This window comes from Hesperophylax consimilis, unplaced genomic scaffold, assembly GCF_061612785.1.
Source record: "Hesperophylax consimilis isolate HC1 unplaced genomic scaffold, BYU_Hcon_1.0 scaffold_40, whole genome shotgun sequence".
In the NCBI taxonomy this organism is placed as follows: domain Eukaryota; kingdom Metazoa; phylum Arthropoda; class Insecta; order Trichoptera; family Limnephilidae; genus Hesperophylax; species Hesperophylax consimilis.
Window position 1 is genome coordinate 436,962 of NW_028301270.1, and position 20,559 is coordinate 457,520.

Below are 20,559 nucleotides of genomic sequence, written 5' to 3' on the forward strand. Positions count from 1 at the left end.
GCTCATAACGTATGTTACTGGAGTCGTTCGAGCATTCGTTAAGCATCTTGCAAGGAGAAATCTCTTTTTCTCTGCAGTTCTTTAGGTAAGGGCAATTTCTTCACACGATGATTATTTATAAATGTATTTATCTGTTTCCACGATCGTGTTGATAAGATTCCCCTTTCTCTTTTAATTTCGTTGATTTTTCCAGCGCCTGGATCTCTTCCTTCGACAAAGTAATTTTCAAAGTTTTTATAAAGCGCATCTTTTTCTTTCTCATCCCATCTCCTTCTAATTATGTTACCCTTTCTTTTTGCAAGTGAATGAGTCGGTAATGTATTACTTTCAGCCTCCTCTAAACAATTATCCGATGTATCCATATCAGAATTCACATTCTTTTTTACTGTTTCTTCAGTCAACAAATTTGGTTCAGTAGGTAGAGGGTCAGAATTGTCTATTTCGTTTTGACAAGTAATGTTCGTTTTATCAGATTTTCTTAAGGAACCTTTTTTTTCTTCAGCTAATTGTAGTAAATTCAAGCCAACTTTACCTTTCTCGAGGGCCGGGTGGGGTATTATATAATTGCCCTTATTTGTACCTGGTGTATGCCCTAAGAAATGGGACAATGCATTCACATATGCATTATTTTTTCCAGCTACTTGGCTCATGGTTGCAACATGGTGTCGTAGCCCAGTTGAAGTCATATGATCCGGATTTATGAGGGAAAACTTACTTCTTAGGTCTCTTAGAATTTGCGTACCACAGAAATAAGGTTCACCTGCTGCCTTTGGAAATAAGTATTTGTTTTCATTTGAAATTCCAACTAAATGTCGGTATGCAAATAGAGTGTCTATATTTTTTTTCATTTGATCTCGAAGAAGAATTGGAACTGTTCTTCCTCTTTTTCCTGGAATATGGAAGCAGTTTAAAGCATTTATAGCATTTTGTTCCTCAGAACTCATGATTTCCATAATTTCTTTAGGAATATCTTGTTTTTCATGTTGGCCGGCTATATAATTTTCCAAAGGTGCTCTCGCTACCTCACCAGCTCTTCTCCTATTAAATATTATAATATGAGCAATTGTTGTTTTACAAAGTTCCTCATAGACCGCATAAGATTTTTCATTTTCAAATCGTTGTGCTATATTCAGTTCTAGTTTCATAACTTCGTCGCACATTTTTTTAAGATCGATAGTTGAAGGCATAGCATCAGATTTCAACATTTTTTGTTTTTTTCTTGATTTTTCAGCATTGGTAGATATTTCTAACTTCCAAGAATGATTTAAGACCGTTTTAAAATCAGACAATTTATTTTTTTAAATTTCTTTCGATGAAGTGGTTAGCGTAGAATTCTGTATTGTTCGACGAATAAAGATATCAGCACAATCTTTTATAGCCGTACAAAGTCGTTGAGGCATGCTAGGAATTTTTACAGAACCTGTAATTTCATCGTAACCACTATTTATCTGTACGGTTTTAATAAAAACATCAAAATGCACAGGGTCAAACGCTAAATCAAAGGTTGAAATTGAAGGTTTCGGTTCTATAATAACTATATACAGCTTGGCTAAATCCCTCATCTTCGATGTTATATGTGTCTTCAAATGGTGTTCCGTGTGATTACTTAATAATAAAGACCCATATAAACATATTGATGGGTCAGACATTGCTATTTTTGCAATATTATCATTTTGAAATACAGGAAATATTTGAGTTCTCAAAGATTCTCAAATTTCAGAATTGTCTGGGCATAGTAATATAGAAGATGATTTTAGCATCCACAGTCTTCCTTGGACGGCGATACGGTATCATTATTCCATCTGGTTTACTGATAACGTTCTGATTATAAAGATAATTACCTATGTTTCTTATTTGCCTTGAAATCAATTCTCGCTTTCTTTTTCTTTCTCGCAGATCAGTATCCAAAATTTTATTGTGTTCAATAACTTCTGCCTCTAAGGGATGTTGGGTGCTAATACAATAGTGATAGGAATCATGGTCTCAAGTGAACGTGAAGTGACGTGTGAAGTTCGTTACCAGTTTAGTACAATAAGGACATGAGTTTTTACGGTCATGCACTCGTGCTCCTTTACTAGTAGAAATAGTGCTTCGAGTTGTAGTCGATGACACTTCGATTGCCTCCTGCTTCTCTAAATGATGTTGCTCATCATCGGCGTTGGAAATTTTCATATCTAAAAAAGAACAATACATTAATTAGCTTTCTTTAAACTTAATTAGTAAAACCTCAAATTATAAACAAGCAGTAATTTTTAATGAAACACTAGTATATATTGAATTATTTCGCGGATAAGCGATAAGCCGCCATAGATCAGTGGTCAGAGCTGTCGACCGGAAATCGAGGGGACACGGGTTCGAGTCCCGTTGGCGTCATGTATCTTTTATCAGGAGTTTTTTTCAATTCGGATGAGTGTTTCAGGCGAATAATTATTGCTTGTAAAATAATTATAATTAAATTAAATTATTTAATTAAATGAAGACAATATTAGCATCACTCAATCTAAAATCTGAAACAGAAAAGATACGGTCACATCTGGGAATCGCACCTAGGACCTTCGGCTTTCTGGGCCGCACCTCTGACCATATAATAATATAATTATATGTTACGTATTGATTGTTTCAAGAGTATTAAACATGTTTTCTGTAGATACCTGATTCAGTCGAAGAAGTAACGTTGTTCGGTTTGTATAGTGAATCATCATCGTCGGACATCGACGGACCCCTTTCTAACATTACTTCAGTTTTGGTTTCTAAAATAAAGCATAATATATTATATATTTATCTAATAATAATAGCTCAATGTAGTAAGTAAGTCAAACAAATGTGAAACCTATCCTAATATAATGACAAAATAACAGACTTATTACGCATTTGCAAGGGAATATTAATTAGCAGCATTTCTGATATTACCTATAACAATTTACTACAAGCTAAGGTAGCTCTGTAATATTTCAGATTATTATCTAACTAACTAACTAACCATCACGCCGTTTCCGCGCAGGGGTAGGCAGAGTAATAATTTTACTGCTTGGGTTCTCAAAAAAGAAAGAAAAAAATCATGACCTATATAATAAAATACGGTAATTATTCTGTACTCATTTGATAAGCATAGATTAAAATTGTTAATTTCTATATTTTACAATTTAGGTTATTATTTAGAAATATGAAATAGCTTACCGTATTTAAAATCCATTTCGCAAAGCTGAAAGATTTTATCAACTCTCCTCTGTGACATATTGTAAGTAAATATACTATCTGACAAAAAGCAAGAACAAACCAACCAGTCAACCGAGTTTTACACATGAATAACGGTAATATTTAATATTATAAATTAGCCAGTAGCAAGTCATTCATGTATTCCCGTAAACTAAACTGAAGCTAGCTTCAGATGTACCAATACAAACAAACCAGCTTTGGCTAGCACACAACATCATTCGATAATGGGCTCTTAATAATATTACTTTAGATTTTGCACACAATTCTTGAGCCTTATAGTTCCTTTCGAATATTGTTTAGACTAATACGCAATGTCGTACGATAATGAGCTCTAAATAATATTACTTTAGAGGCTATTTTGGCATACAATTGTTAAAATATTACATTACTTTATAAAATTATTAGTACACCTGCGTTTGACACAAATAACGACGGCAACGTCGCTTGTTGATATCAATGGAGTTAGTTTAATACACGATAGAAACAATTAACAAAGTGACGTTGAATATCTGGGATAAAATCGCATATAGGATCATATCTATTGCTCACGATAATCGTACTTGTCAAATCAAATTGAGTTGAAAATGCCACTGATCTCGTCTCGCCGAGACGATTAAAATGGTATATAAATCTCGATTTGTCGATGATTGAGTAAGTGTTAAATGATCTAGTAACTCGAAAAGATCCAATAGTTCCGGTTATTTGCAGACGCTAAGAGGTACAAAGTGCCGTATTATAAACCTTTATAATAAAATTATCATAAAATAGTTAAATATTACATTTGTGTATTTAGCAAAACTTTTATAAACTAACACATAAAAACTTTTATGAATTAAAATAATAGAATGTATATATTTAATTTCAAATATAAAAATTTTACAAAAAACATTTTATTCACCGCTTTAGCTTTGGTTATGCCTATATTTTTTCTAAGAACTAAGCACACAAAATATTAAAGCACGTGTAAACGTTTAGAATTTAAATCACATGGGATTCAATCGTATAAACGAGTAGTTGGAATCTAGTCACGAAAATGTGACACGTAAGGTCTCAAGTTACATGCCAACTCCAGAAAACGCTGTAAATTCCACGTCGCCGGGAACTTACATCGGCCGATCCAATTCGGAGGAGGTCCATAATATCTCTGTCCATTTCTTTGTATTAATTCGTACCCGGATTTATTAACTATTTTCACTATGTTTTGCAATACGCTGTATTCTGTTTGTTGGGTTTTTTCTTGCTGGGTATTCTTACCGGTTTAAATAAGGGGTTGTTCCCGTCGGGGTGTTGTGACGCCGATTGTTAAGAGTATCAAAAACCTTTCTAGGTCAATATCACACGAAGATCTTGTCGGCATTACTTTTTTCGAAATTCCAACATCTGAAGGTAGTTTTTAGGTAAATAAAAAATATTTAAAAAAAGTTGAATTGTTTTTTATGGGAAAATAAATATTCTCCTATGGAAAAAGGTCTGATTTCGAAAAACTATTGTGTTAGTCCCGGGACAAAGCAGAGAACTTCAGCTCGTATTCAGGGTGTCTGGGAGTAAAGTATTATTGAATAAAAGTTATATATATTTTTTACTTCTACCATCAATGTAGAATTACCTCCCAAGATTTGTGCACTCTACCCCAGGACACATGTATAATTATTATATTTTGTAATACAAAAATATATGTTTAAATAATAAAATAGAAAAAAACTAACCTTTTGCAGTAGTCATCAAGTACATCGGGGGCAGATTTTGCATAAACATTATTACTTTTTTCTGGCATTTGACCAATTATGCCTAAATTATTGATACTCAAATTCACAGGCTTCAAATCCTGTTTTTCATATATCTGGTGAGGATTTTTTAACTCTACCGAAAAACAACCATTTTTGCTTTCTCTGCGTATATTCTTAGTATATATCTTGTCGACAGGTCTAGCCCATTTCAGTTCTAACTTGAACCCGTCCAAAGTGCAGCATTTCAACAATCGCAATGCTTTTTCAGCATCTTGTCTGGTGATAAAATGAACAAAGGCAAAATCTTCAACCTTTTTAATTCGTTCGATAGTGAATGGATCGATGTATCTGCTAAAAGTTATCAATATGTCGTTTTCCGTTGCTCTGGCGGATACGTTTCGGACGAACAAAATCTTTACCTAAATGACAAAGAAATGAAACAAAATCAATCATTTTTATTCAAGATTCACTCCGTGTGGCTGACTATTGTACTCTAGTTCTATTGTTATTATTTATTAGATTCATTTAAGAGGGAGAGGTGACAACAGTTCTATCAACGGCACAGAATGACATACTTAACTTTGCAGGTGGCCAAAAGAGGAATTAAAAAACAAAATTTTCTATAATTTTTGTCAATAATTTTTTATAACCACAAAATATACACTAACGACGCCACCGACCGGAAATTTGAGTATATCAATGTAACATTATGGTCTGTTCGCCTTTTTATGATTGCACAAGAGTAACAACACCCGTGAAGAAAAAATTTCATCGTTTTTAATGACTTTATATCACTTTTTAAAAGTGTGTTGAATAGTCACTGTGTTTTTTCCCCAAATTCAAGACTTCAATTCCCCAATTCCAAGACTTCACAGTCTCGGAAATAAATACTCTGATCTTGGAGATATATTTCATCTTAAAAATAATCAATATAAATATTGTTTATTTCAATTCTTTTATAGATCGATACACAAATAGACATCTATAATTTCCGCAATATATATATTTTTATTTTGAATATCTATTTATGTGAGACTTCTTATCATTTTTACTAATGTATCTTATTTTATTATATGCTTTTGTTGTAACATTTAATATTTTTTCTTTTTTCGTTGTATTATGTTTCCTTTATTGTTTTAATTTTGTAGAATCTATAATAACTGTGATACTCTACTATTAAACTTTGTAGTGTGTAAAAGCCCATTAGGGGGTGTTATAATAATAAATAAATAAATATGTATGAAAAGTTTTTTTTCCCTTTACACACGAATTTTAGACTCTTGTAAAGGTAAACATGTTAATTTTTATTGAAATATGTTCTTACTATGTAAATTTGAATAATAAAACAGTATTTTATAAAATAAATAAAAATATAAAAAAAATAAATACTTGAACTAAAATATAAACGCAGTGAGAACAATTGAAAAGTATTGCACAATAATAATCAAAATGATGATCATGACACAATGCAGTTTTGGGATTTTCACCTGAAGGTGCAATCACAAACTCAACAAAAAAAACGGCGGTGCATATTAGAAAACAAAGGTACTTACTTTAAAATATTCGTACTACCTACGAATAATAATAACCAATTTTCTATCTCAAACATAAAGCCAAAATTGTACTAATTACGTTGAAACGAAGTGTTATTTAGATAATTTGGTCGTATTTATAATATTGTTCGGAAATTTTACCAATAAAAGTACCAAAGATCTACATCTAACATACACGAAAATGATATTAAGTTAGGATTTTACGATTGTACAACTAGAAAATTTAGATAGGAAAACAACAAAAATGTATAAAATACAATATAACTTATTGGTTCTTACCTGCTTCATGATATTATTTCCGACGATGGGTTCCGGTTCGGCCCAGTCTACCACCAGCTTGTCTCCAAAGGATGTCAGAGGACCAGGTATGAGAGCCCTTCGGGCCAAAGCTGCTGAACGATGACTATCAAAATGCAGAAAGACGTACCCTCGGTTATGTAAAGGGTTATGCATGAGAGGATACATCATCACATCAACTAGACCAGACACAAGCTTACTAAATTCTTTCAAGATTTCTTCTTTACTTGCGTCTAATGGCAGCCCACTAACGAAGAGGCGGTTATTATCGAAAGATTTTGCTACCACGATAGCATTACTAGGTCGAATTCTGCAATTGTTCAACATTTCTACCGCTTTCCAGGCGTCCTGTTCGTTGGTGTAACGCACGAATCCAAATCCCCTGTTAAATCCAGAAAAATCCATCATCCGTCGCAGCTCGTAGATCGTTCCAACTTCCTCGAAAACCGGAATAAGTTCGTCTTCATAAAGGTCTCTGGGAAGTTTTCCCATGAAGACTTCGCAGCCCGTCGGAGGCGGGCCGATCCAATTTGGAGGAGGTCCATAATGTCTCTGTCTATTCCTTTGTATTAATTTGTACCCGGAATAATAAACTATTTTCACTATGTTTTGCAATACGCTGTCTTCTGTTTCTTGGGGATACATGGTCGTAAAATTCAATGTTAGCAGCGCGAAAAGTTTTAAAAAATAGTTGCTTGCAGCGCCGCTACGAACGCGCGGAACTCCCAAAACAGACTGAGCCATCTGAGCGATTAATTAAAAGTCAAAGGGCTGAAATTTTGTATCGTACAATCAGGAGTCGGACACTCTACCGACAGAAATGTAGACATTGTGAAAATAATCCCACTTTACATGGGCCCGTATATTGAGAATCAGTTAAAAAATAATTAAAATACTTTGTATACACAACTATTTAAATCAAATAGGATTGACATGTTTCGAAACCAATGGTTTCTTAGTCAGGATAACAAATGATCAGGATACAAAATTATCATAATATAGACAGATAGATAAGATATCCACAGCCGAGCCGTTGAACACAGAAACGAGCCGTAGAAACGACCCGTTCTCATGCGAGTAATGTTAACCGTGTACATATGTTGGGTATGCATTTGGCGTGTTTCCCGACTATGCTCCGGTGCTGAACGGATTAATGATGCTAGTTCCTCGGAGCATCTTCCATAGAAATACCGGTAGAACAAGCATATGCTCTAAAGATTGCAATCCGTTTTTTTAAGATGGGAGAATCTATCAAACAGACCTGCACAGATTTTCTGCACAGAGTCGAGGGTTTTTTCAGGTATTTTCGGGCTGCCAAATCCAACCGTGGGGCGCACTTGTGATTTGTACAGGGTTAGCAGTTGTGTACTATTAAAGTATTTGCGGGCCCTATACAGTACGCCCTCATTAACCTCAATTATTTGAAATATTCAGAACTAGTTATGTTACTGAGCCATTTTTTTTGTTTGTTTAACAATAGCTCCACACAGGAAGCCCTGAGGAAAATATTTTCCCTCAGACCTATGTCATCTTTGAAGATGCTGTGTGGAGGGTCTTTTAAAGGAAGGGAAGGAGAGGAAGTTTTGGGAAGGATAAGGTTTGAGGGGTGGGTAGGAAACCGAGGTCTGTGGGTCCAGGAGTGACGGACGTATGAATCCATCCCTCCCACTGCGGTGCAAGACGATGTTCCAAAAGAGTTCTGCCGGAAAGGTCACAAGGTTTCCCTCAACCTGTCTCTCCGGCCTTCCACGTAGCTGGAGGACACATCCACCGCCAAGACCCGAGCAAACCTCACCCCATGAACCCACGCTAAGTCACCAAACCACTTGGGGTGACCTATGGCAGAGGTGTAGTTATCCAATAAATGGTTCCCGGGGTGGCAGTACCAAATTGTAAATAGATTAGAAGATACTTTCCTGAATGTTCGCCTTTCCCCATGGGGTTACCAGTCACGTCTTCCACTCTGGAATGTAGCCGGCAGTAGCTGTAGTATAATCTTCCATAGCCACATATTTATTTATTTATTTTATTTTTATTTATTTATTATTATTACATTTATTACATACAAGATATACAAATATAAAAGGAAGCTTTGACTGTCCAACTAGGAAGTTTCCCGTTTTTGGACAGTCAAATTGGCAGGTTGCGTGTACATAATTCCAGGTAGGTACATGTAAAATATAAAATAAAATTAAAATATAACATATAAATGTAAGAAAGAAAAATAGAAAGAAAATATTTTTTTAGGAAAATACAATTTAGCAGTAATAAACAATAAAATCCAGAAAGGTACATGTACAATATAAAATTAAAATATAATATATCAATGTAAGAAAGAAAAATAAAAAAAATATTTTTTAGGTAAATACAAAATACAAAATCGAAGAAATCAACTCAGACTACGTTTTTTAATAATTTTTCTGAATCTGTCCTACCTAAGTCTAATAACCATTTTGTTATTTTAGTACCGAAGGCTGATAATTCACAGAGTTTAAATTGAGAGGGGATTTTGTTGTATATTTTTGGTCCCAGGTATGAGAAAACTTTTTGATAAGCCGCAGTATTGCTAGTTGGAATAGAAAGGTCGTTTCTGCTCTTACTTCTGGTTTGATGATTATGATCGACTGTTATCGTTTTGTTTTTATTTTTGTGGACGCAGATTGTTATTTTTTATGTGACACTGTCGAACATCAAGCACATTAAACTCCTTGAAGAAAGCGTCGCTCGAGTATCTGAAGGGTTTCTTCATAATGACGCGTAGAATGGATTTCTGTGCCATCAGTAGCGGGTATAATATTGTTAATCTCCATCTTCTATCTTCGTGTCACCTGTTCCTTTACTTCATTTTACTTAACTTAACTTCACTCTATTTTTGTAATATTTATATTTTCTGTAATACCTGCATCAAATGTAAAGCGCCCCTGAGGTGATATCTCACAAAAGCGGCGCTATACAAATTATCCAATAATAAATAAATAAATAAATAAATAAATCCTGTTCCACCCCATCCAATGCAACCGTAGGTTATGACGGAGTTACAGAGCCCGTAGTATATTTTTTTAATGTCTTGAGTTTTTATAATTTCCCGCAATGCTATAAATATATAAATAAGTTTGCGCACTTTATTAGCTGTGTTTTCGATTTGTTGTTTCCATTTAAGATGGTTATCCACTATTATACCTAAATATTTAATAGATTTAACACATTCAAGGGTTTCGCATTTACAAGTATGGTTATTATTTCCAAGGCTACACTTAATATTATGTATTGTGAGGTGATGAGGTGTTTTGGGTTGACCTGCAAGGGTAGCGCTAAATGTGAGATATTTTGTTTTTTGTATGTTTAGTGTAAGCAAATTACTGTCCAGCCACTGTTTTACTCTGTTTATACCTGTGTTCGCAAGGTGGTGTGTTTCTTTCCAATCATCTCCTTCAAACAAAATAACTGTATCGTCAGCGAACGTGATAATTTTACCACCAATGTGTTGGTTACAAAGTTCGTTTATGTATATAATAAAGAGAAGGGGCCCAAGTGTACTTCCTTGTGGTACCCCAAAAGTGTATTTTAGTGATGTGCTAATAGCCTCGTTAATTCTGGTTTGTTGAAATCCATTAGATATATAACTTTCTATCCATTGAAAAGCTTTTCCCTTTATTCCTATATTTCTAAGTCTCTGTAAAAGAATTTTATGAGATATTGTGTTAAATGCCTTGGCCAGGTCCAGGAAAAGGGCAATAGTTTTCTTGCCACGGTTCATATTCCCTGCAATAGTTTCAGTGAGACATGCGATGGCATCATCCGTTCCCTTACCCGACCGAAAGCCGTATTGGTTAGGACTTAGAATGTTATGTTTCTCCACATATTCGTTTAACCTAGTTTTGAAAAGCTTTTCAATGACTTTGGATATCGCGCTTAATAGTGATATTGGCCTATAGTTTTCTACAAGAGATTTAGGTCCACTTTTGTGAATTGGGACAATTATTGATTTTTTGAAGTGATCAGGAAATATTCCTGATGCAAAACTTAAGTTTTAAATATATGATAGCGGAGCAGAAATCTGATTTTTATTTTTTTTTAGTATTTGTGTATTTAGACTATCTGGACCCTTTGCATGTGTAGTATTAAGGCTGTTGATTATTTTTAAGACCTCTTCTACAGTAGTTGGTTTAATATTAAATGAAAAAGATTGTTCCTTTGTTTCAATTGTCGATGCTAAAGAGTCTTCCGTTTTCTGGGTTTCTAATAATTTTTTTTTTGCTAGATTTGATCCAACGGATGCAAAATATTGATTAGTATGACATGCAATTGATTGATTGTCAGTTTTAATCAAATTTCCGGTATTTTATTCAGTTACAGATGCATTGGTATTTCTTTTACTTTTAGTTATGTCTCTGACAACATTCCACATGTTTTTGCTGGAGTTATCCTTATCAAGTAAGAATTTATAATAACGCTCTTTGCATTTGCGAATAACGGTTTTGCAAATATTACGGTACTATCGATTTCATGTTGAAGATCGTTTATTACCATTAGAATTCAAAAATTAATTGTTGTTTTCTGGGTAAAGTTTTAAAACAGTATTTTATTTTCATATAAATACTTGTAGTACGAAATATGTACCGACAAAACTGTAAACAAAATGATGTAGTTAGGAAAAATAAAATATATCTGAGTAAGAAATAATATCTGAAATAAAATCCAGGAAATAAATAACGTATGTAGTTAGTGTGTGGCATTTTCTCTTTCAAAAGACAGTAAAAAGTAGTATAAGTATGAACAATAAGTAATATCTGGGTTATATAAAATATGTTGATTAGAGTTTTCTTTTGCCGAATTATTAGTAATATTACTAATAAATCAAATAATAATCTTATAATAAGTGTAGTTACCATTCTAGAGAGAATAAAGATTAAAATTAAAGTTAAAATTAAAATTAGGATTAAAATTATTCCAGTACAAATTGGAGTTATGCAAAAACCTAGGTGTTCATATAATATAGTGCTGTTATGTAATAGAGTATGAAATGGCGATATAAAGCGGTAGTCAGTAGTTTTATCACGATAATTAGAATAAAGAGCAGGTAGTCAGAGCTTCGGTATAGCTTGTTCTGAGTCTATTAATATAGGTCGAGAAGAGTCATCTTTTTTCATGTAGATTAGACCTGCTTTCGTCCAGACGTACCTATATTTACATTCAGTCGCACGTTGGCGAGCTAGATACCAAAGCCGTTTGCCTTTAGACGTGAGGAGTTCTGAGACGTATATGGGTGTAATGGGGCCAGACAATCCGATTGTTCCCGTGTTTAGTTTGTCCCCAAGTCTTGAATTTAAGGCTGAGTTTACTTGTTCATGTAGTTTTTCCAAATTATTTATTCGATATTTTAAATCTTCTTGCTGTTGAGATATGTTTTGAATGGTTTTTAATATTTCATTATTTTGGAGCAGGATTGCATCGTATTTTTTTCCAACAGATTCATTAACTGAGTCTTTGAAATTTGCGAATTCAGTTAAAAATAGATCGATTGTCAGTTTACTAGAGCCATCTGTGGTTGTTGGTGGTAAGTTCACACTGGCGTATGATGAGGCGGCAATTGTAGATTTTGGTGTTGATGATGGTTGTTTATTAGGTTTCTCGATAGATGTCAGTTCTAGATTTTTTTCAGACGTATTTTTTTTTGAGTTTTTTTGTGTTTTTGTGCAAAGTTTGCAGCGCCACTGTAAAATCTTAGTTCCTCGCCGTGAGGTCTCTGCGATATCGGATATTTTATTTGATTAATTTGTGTTATTTCACAATTAATTAATTAAAATAATATGTAGTATATTTGTGGCACGTTCCAGAGTGGAAGATACTACCAGTATCGCCCTGGTGTAAGACCACCATTCAGAATTGAAACGTTGCTCCCAATGGCTTTAGCCGTGTTTAGTGACTAGATCTGAATAGCCAGGTACTTCCCCACCTTCCTCTTTCCCTTCCCACTTACCTTCAGCCTCACAACATCCCCCAATTGGGGATGCCCTAGTCTCACTGGCTCCAGACGGGAGCAGTTGGGACTCTTGTGAGGTATTCACTATAAAAAAAAATTAAAAAAATCGGCACAAATGAAGTGGTAGTTATCGTCGCAGATACAACATGAGATGAAGTCTGACGGGGTGTCAATGTTTTTTTTACAGATGGAGCATAGTGTATTCATTAAGGTAGTTGATTTCAAAGTTTCACACAAGAGAAAAAAACGACACAATGCTTGTTTCTTGTATGAGAGATGGCAGAGCCTTTGTGACGCTAAAAACGCCTTTGGGATAGGTTTTTTGTGTTTATATAATGATCGAGTCACTTTTGCACTGAGTTGTATTTTGTGGTACAAACACCAGAATAATGACGAGTATTCCGCCTTAGCGAGATAATTTGTGGGATAAAAAATTCACTGTCCCAACGCGCACTCTCCTGATTAGACGAGTTAACCACTTTTTTAGTTTGATTTTCTAGTATTATGATTGTTAAAGCTAGGTCAATTGAAGCAGCTGTCAAAATACGTCAACACTGGTAGACAATCGACGGCCGGCGTGGTCTAGTGGTATACGCTTTTGACTACAGATCCGAAGGTCGCGGGTTCGAACCCGGCGTGCGCAAATAAATTTTATTTGATTGATTTGTGTTATTTCACAATTAATTAATTAAAATAATATATAGTATATTTGCGGCACGTTCCAGAGTGGAAGATACTACCAGTATCGCCCTGGTGTAAGACCACCATTCAGAATTGAAACGTTGCTTGAAATGGCTTTAGCCGTGTTTGGTGACCAGATCTGAATAGCCAGGTACTTCCCCACCTTCCTCTTCCCCATCTCCCTTCCCTCCCCAATACCCTCAGCCTCACAACATACCCCAATTGGGGATGCCATAGTCTCACTGGCTCCAGACGGGAGCAGTTGGGACTCTTGTGCGGTAATACTGTAAAAAAAAAAAAAAAAACAATATGTTGCCATGAATATTGCACAAGTCTTGTGTTTTAATAAAATTTTGCACAAATTCATTGTTTGGTAAAATAAAAAACAAATTTGGAAAAATTCACATTTTCATTTATTTATTTTCAGACATTCTTAAAAACTTTCATTAGGAAATTCTACAGAACTAAAACAAACTTAAAAACTAATTAAGTAATGATTTTTACATAATTGCAGTTTAAAATTATATACAATACGTTATACAAAACTGACATTATCAGAGTTTAACAAAATATAGAAATAAATCATATTAAAAAAAAAAATTGCATTCATTTTCAACTAATTAATTATTTAAAATAATATGCATACCAAATCTTTATCAGACTGAAAAAAAACTCATAGATACAACGAGTAACGAGTCAATAGCTACTTTACTTGGCACCAACTGAATCGCATGACTTTACGTTTCATGACGTTGGCTCATAACGTATGTTACTGGAGTCGTTCGAGCATTCGTTAAGCATCTTGCAAGTAGAAATCTCTTTTTCTCTGCAGTTCTTTAGGTAAGTGCAATTTCTTCACACGATGATTATTTATTAATGTATTTATCAGTTTCCACGATCGTGTTGATAAGATTCCCCTATCTCTTTTAATTTCGTTAATTTTTCCAGCGCCTGGATCTCTTCCTTCGACAAAGTAATTTTCAAAGTTTTCAAAAAAAACCTTTTTTTCCTTCAGCTAATTGTAGTAAATTCAAGCCAACTTTACCTTTCTCGAGGGCCAGGTGGGGTATCATATAATTGCCCTTATTTGTACCTGGTGTATGCCCTAAGAAATGGGACAATGCATTCACATATGCATTATTTTTTCCAGCTACTTGGCTCATGGTTGCCCAGTTGAAGTCATATGATCCGGATTTATGAGGGAAAACTTACTTCTTAGGTCTCTTAGAATTTGCGTACCACAGAAATAAGGTTCACCTGCTGCTTTTGGAAATAAGTATTTGTTTTCATTTGAAATTCCAACTAAATGTCGGTATGCAAATAGAGTGTCTATATTTTTTTTCATTTGATCTCGAAGAAGAATTGCAACTGTTCTTCCTCTTTTTCCTGGAATATGGAAGCAGTTTAAAGCATTTATAGCATTTTTTTCCTCAGAACTCATGATTTCCATAATTTCTTTAGGAATATCTTGTTTTTCATGTTGGCCGGCTATATAATTTTCCAACGGTGCTCTCGCTACCTCACCAGCTATTCTCCTATTAAATATTATAATATGAGCAATTTTTGTTTTACAAAGTTCCTCATAGACCGCATAAGATTTTTCATTTTCAAATCGTTGTGCTATATTCAGTTCTAGTTTCATAACTTCGTCGCACATTTTTTTTAAGATCGATAGTTGAAGGACAATATTAGCATCACTCAATCTAAAATCTGAAACAGAAAAGATACGGTCACATCTGGGAATCGCACCTAGGACCTTCGGCTTTCTGGGCCGCACCTCTGACCATATAATAATCAAATTATATGTTACGTATTGATTGTTTCAAGAGTATTAAACATGTTTTCTGTAGATACCTGATTCAGTCGAAGAAGTAACGTTGTTCGGTTTGTATAGTGAATCATCATCGTCGGACATCGACGGACCCCTTTCTAACATTACTTCAGTTTTGGTTTCTAAAATAAAGCATAATATATTATATATTTATCTAATAATAATAGCTCAATGTAGTAAGTAAGTCAAACAAATGTGAAACCTATCCTAATATAATGACAAAATAACAGACTTATTACGCATTTGCAAGGGAATATTAATTAGCAGCATTTCTGATATTACCTATAACAATTTACTACAAGCTAAGGTAGCTCTGTAATATTTCAGATTATTATCTAACTAACTAACTAACCATCACGCCGTTTCCGCGCAGGGGTAGGCAGAGTAATAATTTTACTGCTTGGGTTCTCAAAAAAGAAAGAAAAAAATCATGACCTATATAATAAAATACGGTAATTATTCTGTACTCATTTGATAAGCATAGATTAAAATTGTTATTTTCTATATTTTACAATTTAGGTTATTATTTAGAAATATGTAATAGCTTACCGTATTTAAAATCCATTTCGCAAAGCTGAAAGATTTTATCAACTCTCCTCTGTGACATATTGTAAGTAAATATACTATCTGACAAAAAGCAAGAACAAACCAACCAGTCAACCGAGTTTTACACATGAATAACGGTAATATTTAATATTATAAATTAGCCAGTAGCAAGTCATTTATGTATTCCCGTAAACTAAACTGAAGCTAGCTTCAGATGTACCAATACAAACAAACCAGCTTTGGCTAGCACACAACATCATTCGATAATGGGCTCTTAATAATATGACTTTAGATTTTGCACACAATTCTTGAGCCTTATAGTTCCTTTCGAATATTGTTTAGACTAATACGCAATGTCGTACGATAATGAGCTCTAAATAATATTACTTTAGAGGCTATTTTGGCATACAATTGTTAAAATATTTCATTACTTTATAAAATTATTTGTACACCTGCGTTTGACACAAATAACGACGGCAACGTCGCTTGTTGATATCAATGGAGTTAGTTTAATACACGATAGAAACAATTAACAAAGTGACGTTGAATATCTGGGATAAAATCGCATATAGGATCATATCTATTGCTCACGATAATCGTACTTGTCAAATCAAATTGAGTTGAAAATGCCACTGATCTCGTCTCGCCGAGACGATTAAAATGGTATATAAATCTCGATTTGTCGATGATTGAGTAAGTGTTAAATGATCTAGTAACTCGAAATGATCCAATAGTTCCGGTTATTTGCAGACGCTAAGAGGTACAAAGTGCCATATTATAAACCTATATAATAAAATTATCATAAAATAGTTAAATATTACATTTGTGTATTTAGCAAAACTTTTATAAACTAACACATAAAAACTTTTATGAATTAAAATAATAGAATGTATATTTTTAATTTCAAATATAAAAATTTTACAAAAAACATTTTATTCACCGCTTTAGCTTTGGTTATGCCTATATTTTTTCTAAGAACTAAGCACACAAAATATTAAAGCACGTGTAAACATTTAGAATTTAAATCACATGGGATTCAATCGTATAAACGAGTAATTGGAATCTAGTCACGAAAATGTGACACGTAAGGTCTCAAGTTACATGCCAACTCCAGAAAACGCTGTAAATTCCACGTCGCCGGGAACTTACATCGGCCGATCCAATTCGGAGGAGGTCCATAATATCTCTGTCCATTTCTTTGTATTAATTCGTACCCGGATTTATTAACTATTTTCACTATGTTTTGCAATACGCTGTATTCTGTTTGTTGGGTTTTTTCTTGCTGGGTATTCTTACCGGTTTAAATAAGGGGTTGTTCCCGTCGGGGTGTTGTGACGCCGATTGTTAAGAGTATCAAAAACCTTTCTAGGTCAATATCACACGAAGATCTTGTCGACATTACTTTTTTCGAAATTCCAACATCTGAAGGTAGTTTTTAGGTAAATAAAAAATATTTAAAAAAAGTTGAATTGTTTTTTATGGGAAAATAAATATTCTCCTATGGAAAAAGGTCTGATTTCGAAAAACTATTGTGTTAGTCCCGGGACAAAGCAGAGAACTTCAGCTCGTATTCAGGGTGTCTGGGAGTAAAGTATTATTGAATAAAAGTTATATATTGAAGACCCCAAGGCAAGAAGTTGTTAACTTACATTGAAGGCATTCTGAGATATTTAGACTTTTGCGTTTTGCCTTATAATTTTTTATTTGAATGTCATATACAATGTACTGATCCTTCATGGTGTAGTAAACAAACCAAATTTACATTACATCTAGTAATATTAAGTAGTTTTGCAGTCTAAAAGTTAAAATAAACATGTTTTCTACAAAAAAATGTAGTTAACATGTTCATGCCATCTTCAGGGATAGGTGAGGAAGATACAGAATTGAAAGGCAAGAACATGTTAAATTCTTGTTGTTTTATTTAATCAAACAAATTAAACTTTTTTTTTGATATAAAGTAACTAAATAATAATTATTATTGAAAAGAAAAGGTAGCAGAGCATGTGTAAATTTTTTTTGAGACTTAAAAAATCCACGAAAAAACTCATCCAGGTATGGTAACAATTTTTGGATATCATTCCATTTGACCGCATCGATTTCTTTGTTATCTCTCACTTTTGATGACAGCATTGGCAGGGAAGATAATGTTTCACACCTTTTTTTTTAAGATCCACTTCTTTCCAAGGCTCTTCTTCGGAGAGTGATTTTCGATATTTATAAATCCCGAATTCCTCCACTCTTATCCAGCGAATTCCTTTTTGAAAGTTAACCTTTTTTCCGATAGTGTTTTTTGTATTGTGTATAAAGTTCAGATGCCTTTTTCTTATCATGTTTTTGCATTTCAAATGCAGCTTTATGCATATTTACATGAATTTGGTCAGATTTTTTGCTATCGCAAGTCCCACAAGTGTCTGTCTTAGGCACACCAAACAACAAGTTAAACGTGTAAACGATTAACGTAACGATTCAACGAAACAGGGGCATACTCTTTTTCTCCACAAAACATATTATAGAGCTCATACAGTTTTGGGATTGACAAATCGGATGCGAGGTACAATTTATGGGGATTTTTGTTCCTGGAATAATGTGAAGCTACTGCAGGGAACATATTGATGTGTTCTCTTACTTCTTTAAGCTGGTTATCTGGTGTTTTGTTAGGCCTCGTGCAGTGGCGACCTCTGTGACTTACTGCTGGTGATGAAACTCCTGCAGCTACTTTTCTCCTCGAAATATCTAATCTGCCTCTACCTATTTGGCAAATGGATTAAGGCTGGTTTGTAAACTTGTTCATTATTTCCTTGTATTGAAACAGAGTACGTAATATTGCAGGATCGTTTGGTCGAAGTGATCCTGGTTATCTTTTTAATATTCATCGATCTCAATAACAAAGTTGATTGGGCTTCTGAATGTAGTGAATAAAACTCTAGAAAGAGTTTTTGCCTAACTTCGGCATTAAATCTTGAATTACATTTCAATCTGCAGTTGCTAACACAAAGATTTTCTTCCAGTTTTGGTGTTTTAGCAGGTTTAAGGCTTTTTTTATAATTAACATAAGAATCACCTCTCATCCTAGCGTCCCGCGCTATTTCTCTTGCTCGCCCTAGCTTGGGCCTCTTCCTACTCTTTTTAGTGCCTGAAAATAATACACACATTCATATCAGTTAGCGAACAGTCAAAAATGATTTTTTTTAAAGTTAATCTGAAATTATATACCTAGGTACAGCAAGACAAATTACCTTCTAAATGACTGTTTTCTACATCAGAAACGTTTACATTGTTTTCAATTTCGCTTTCAGCGTCCTCAGTATATTATCCTACACTGCTTTCCACAGCAAGAGCTGCATCTGAAAATAATAATTTAATCTTCATTACATGCAAATCAGTAAAATAAAATTCAATTCAAGTTATAAAGCCTTATCCTCACCAGTTTGATTTAAAGTATTGAGTATCTCATCTTGTTGTACGTATTCCAAAATTATATCTCCTGTACCAGTGGTAGTAGCGATATACTCTAGACTACTCTGATTATCTTCTGAAAATACAAAGTACAGTAAAATAATCATTTTTAGTTCAATGTTCAAAAGAATTTAGTGTCACTATAAAGTATTTTTAAGTTTAACTTCCATTAACATGACATCATGTTGAGGTATTCCTAATAATATCCCAAACTCAACACCAGTCAAAGAGTCTTGAACACTTTCTGAAACACGATATTGTAAAGCATTAATGAAGGAATTCAAAACATAAAAGAATATTCAGAGTCACAGAGTAAAACTTTTTTTTTGCATTTACCATCCATTAAAATTACATTATTTTGAGGTATTTCTAAATGCTTCTCAGGTTGTACTAAATTAGTGGACTCTTGAACACTTCCTGAAACAAATTAATAAGCATTACAATAAAAAATTGTTGAATTTTAGACAGAAAAACACCAAAACAAAAATGAGTCACCCATTTTCAAACTACTTTAAGGATAAATTAAGATGAATGATAATGTTTTATACAGCTTACCTGATTCCCTGATCAATTTTTGACACATATTCACCATTTTTTCACCTCTGGAACTCATTTTCGATGATTTTTAAATAAAAAACACGCACTGCAAAACTTTTTAAAACCACCAAGGTAAACGTCAAAGTGAGTGAATAACATGTTAACCATAAAAATTTAAACCAATGTAGATGGGAAGAAGTTGTTAATTACAGAATTACGGCAAGAACTTGCTAACTTAGTAGTTAACAAGTTCTTGCCCTGATTTTATCAACTTAATGTCACAGAAACACGTAGTTAACATGTTCATCACATTGATTTAAGCATGTTCTTGCCGTTTTTAAGCTCTGGCATGGTGTTCATTGGAAAGAGCGTATGCGAATTAGTTTAGAGAGCATTCTAACTCATTTTTTACGAAAATGTAAGTTAACAACTTCTTGCCTTGGGGTCTTCAATATATTTTTTACTTCTACCATCAATGTAGAATTACCTCCCAAGATTTGTGCACTCTACCCCAGGACACATGTATAATTATTATATTTTGTAATACAAAAATATATGTTTAAATAATAAAATAGAAAAAAACTAACCTTTTGCAGTAGTCATCAAGTACATCGGGGGCAGATTTTGCATAAACATTATTACTTTTTTCTGGCATTTGACCAATTATGCCTAAATTATTGATACTCAAATTCACAGGCTTCAAATCCTGTTTTTCATATATCTGGTGAGGAT

General features: G+C 33.7%; 1 long non-coding RNA gene and 1 pseudogene across 1 annotated transcript; both read right to left on the bottom strand.

The window, feature by feature from the left end:
- Nucleotides 1-844: 844 nt before the first annotated feature.
- Nucleotides 845-7,438, bottom strand: LOC149408957 (RNA-binding protein 47 pseudogene; annotated as a pseudogene).
- Nucleotides 7,439-17,457: 10,019 nt separating this feature from the next.
- On the bottom strand, nucleotides 17,458-20,267 carry LOC149408958 (uncharacterized). Its single transcript, XR_016305321.1, has 3 exons — nucleotides 19,259-20,267; nucleotides 19,071-19,178; nucleotides 17,458-18,967 (listed from the first exon to the last, which is right to left on the bottom strand). It is a non-coding gene; the product is annotated as an uncharacterized LOC149408958 (long non-coding RNA).
- Between the last annotated feature and the right edge of the window lie 292 nt (nucleotides 20,268-20,559).